General features: G+C 38.7%; 1 pseudogene; it reads left to right on the top strand.

The window, feature by feature from the left end:
- Positions 1-339: 339 nt before the first annotated feature.
- LOC115293569 lies at positions 340-652 on the top strand (annotated as a pseudogene).
- The last annotated feature ends 2,810 nt before the right edge of the window (positions 653-3,462 follow it).

Raw genomic sequence — 3,462 nt, 5'->3', positions numbered from 1 at the left:
CGAGGGTGTGGAGAGACGGGCACCCTCCTACACTGTTGGTGGGAATGTAAACTGGTGCAGCCGCTCTGGAAAACAGTGTGGAGGTTCCTCAAAAAACTATCCATAGAACTCCCTTATGACCCAGCAATAGCCCTGCTAGGGATTTATTTTATTTTAAAGTAAGCTCTATGCTCAATGTGGGGCTTGAACTCATGGTCCTGAGATCAAGAATCACATGTTCTACCTGGGTTTGCCCAATGCACCTTACTTTTTGCATGTTGTAATGGAACTTCCGAACAAATGTAAAGAAGGAGAAAATTCTTAGGTTAAACAGAGGCTAGACCTTCCCTTCAGCGTGGCATGGCTCCTTGCTACACTATGGAGATGGGCCTCGACAAGGGCCACAAGGTGGTATAAATGTAAGCAAGCCAAGGCAGAGGTGCCATCACAGGCAGAGTATCGAGCACACCAAGTTCGTGCAGGACACAATCCAAGAGATCTGTGGTGTCACCCCGTAGGATCGGCATGCCATAGAGCTGCTCAAGGTGTCCAAGGACAAATGTGCTTCCAAGTTCATCAAGAAAGTGGTGGGGATCCACATCCATGCCAAGAGGATGAGAGAGGAGCTGAGCATTGTCTGAGAGCCGTGAGGAAGGCAGCAGCCAAGGACTGAACCCCCTACCCTCCATGTAATAAAGCCTGTTTGGAACTTGAAAATAAAAGAGGATTGAAGAATCACATAATGAAACAATGCAAAGAATGATAACTTAGGTGCAAAAACCGAAGCTAAAAAACAGAGAATGGGGTCTCCAAAGTGCTGAGACCAAATAAACCTCATCCTGAAACTGTCTATGCAGCAGCACTACTTTTTATTAATGAAAGTGGAATATATTTTAGATTATCAAAACCTGAAAAAAAATTCACCACCTGTCAATCTTGATAAAGAACTTCAAAGGACTTTTTTGGGGTAAATTGTCAGTTTTATTAAGGTATAGTTGACCCAGAGGAATTACAGGTCTTCAAGGCATACAACTTGATGTGTTGATGTATGTATACATTGTGAAGTGATCAACATAATCAAGCTAATTAATGTATCCATCACCCAAGTTAGTCATCATTTTTTTTCTCTGTTTATCTTTATCAATTGATTTTCACCATTCCTTAATCTATTTACAAAAAGTCTTCATTTGGACTCAATTATATTATAATGTATTTATTTATTAAAGCTTTATTTTTTTAGAGCAGTATAAAATTCAAAGCAAAATTAAAGGGAAGGTATAGAGCTTTGCCGTATCCACCTTGCTTTCACACCTGTGGAACCCCTCCCATTATTGATATCCCCCACCCAGAATAGTATGTTTGTTACAATAGATTAGTCTATGGTGACACATCATAAATACCCAAAGTCCACATTTGACATTTACAGTTCACTCTCTGTGATTTGCATTCTATGGGTATAAACAAATAAATGTAAAATGGCAATATCCATCATCAGATCATACATGGTATTTTTGCCATCCTAAAAATTCTCTGTGTTCTGTATATTTACTCCTCATCCCCAACCTCTAACCTCTAAAAAAACACTGATCATCCTACCATCTCCATAGTTATGACTTTCTTAGAATTTTATATAAATGTTATTATACATCATGTAGCGTTTTCAGACTGGTTTCTTTACTAGTAACTGTTTTTAATATTTTGCCATATTTTTCATGGCTTGACAGCTCATTCCTTTTTAGTGCTAACTAATATTCCATTATCCAGATGTACAACCATTTCTTTTATCTGTGCTCCTACTGAAGGACATCTTGGTAGCTTCCAAGTTTTAGCAATTATGAAAAAGTAGTTATAAACATCTGTGTACAGGTTTTTGGGTGGACATAAATTTTCAACAAATTTGGGTAGTTAACAAGGAGTGCAATTTATGGATTGTATGGTAAGAGTGTGTTTAGTTTTGTAAGAAACCACCACACTGTCTCCCAAGTGGTTGCGCCATTTTGCATTTCCACCACCAATTAATGAGAGTTCCTGTTGCTCCACATCCTTGTCAGCATTTGGTGTTATCAGTTCTCTGGTTTTGGCCATTGTAATATGTGTGTAGTGGTATCTCATTGTTTTAATATTAATTTTCCTAATGAAATATGATGTGGGACATCTTTGTATATGCTTATTTGCTATCCCTATATCTTTTTTTGGTGAGATATCTGTTAAGGTCTTTAGTTCACTGTTAAATTGGGCTGTTTGCTTAATTTTTGTTCAGTTTTAAAAGAGGGTTTTTTGTATATTTTGGATAATAGTCCTTTATCAGATGTGTCTTTTGTAAATACTTTCTCCTAGTCTATGGTTTGTCTTCTCATTGTCTTGACAGTGTCTTTCACAGGCCAGAAGTTTTTCATTTTAATGAAGTACAGCTTATCAATTATTTCTTTCCTTCAATTATATGAAATACTGTTGGTGTTGCATCTAAAAGGTCATCACCCTGGAGCACCTGGGTGGCTCAGTCAGGTAAGAGTTTGACTCTTGGTTTCTGCTCAGATCATGATCTCACAGTTAGTGAGTTCAAGTCCCACATTGGGCTCTGTGCTGACAGTGCAGAGCCTATTTGGGATTCTCTCTATATTCCTCTCTCTCTACCCCTCCCCTCCTCATGCTCTCTCTTTCTCAAAAATAAATTTAAAAATTTTTTAATTAAAAAATTAATAAAAGGTCATTATCCTACCCAAGGTCATCAAGTTTTCTTCTGTTATATTCTATTTTTATAGATTTGCATTTTACAGTGAAGTCTGTGATTCATTTTGAGTTAGTTTTTGTGAAGGGTGTAAGGTCTGGTGTTGGGAGCTGTCTGAACTCACTGGTAGAGTGAAAATTCCTGGTGAGGGTACGGCAAGTTTGCATGGTCTCCTGCCCCCAGACAGCTCCCAAAATCTACCCTCTTGAAACTTTCATTTCCGCTTGGGCACCAAACCTCAGAGTGCTTTGCTGATTAATGTCAGGAGTAGCCTGTCCCTCCACCCTGTCTCTGAGGCATGATTGCACCTGGTGAGGGAAAAGATGAGTTGTTGAGAGCCACGTCAGCCTTGCTGGATGACACAGTCACAGCGAGGAAATGGCAAATGTTTGCACAGCTCCTGCCATGATGCAAAACTGGTATCTCCTTCTACTATTGGCTCATATTGGAAATGGGACCATTGTTACTGATTAGGCCTCACAATGTTCCAAGTCAGACTGATATTTCCCACACAGATACCTCATGGGGAGAAGCATATTCCCACTTTTACAAAGAGGAATTTAGACAAAGCACTGCAGATATTTGTCAAAAGGCTCTTCTAATGTGCCTTACAAACTCAAGATATAGATAACAAAGGGGGTTAAAAAACACAAAAGTTACTATTAACTCTGGTCCAGAGAAAAAGAACCTAACTTAGAGATAAGAAACAAACAAGAGCCATACATAAGTTACTGCACATACTTTTGCTAATCAGT

This window comes from Suricata suricatta, chromosome 6, assembly GCF_006229205.1.
Source record: "Suricata suricatta isolate VVHF042 chromosome 6, meerkat_22Aug2017_6uvM2_HiC, whole genome shotgun sequence".
In the NCBI taxonomy this organism is placed as follows: Eukaryota; Metazoa; Chordata; class Mammalia; order Carnivora; family Herpestidae; genus Suricata; species Suricata suricatta.
This window is presented reverse-complemented; position numbering and strand designations above follow the sequence as displayed.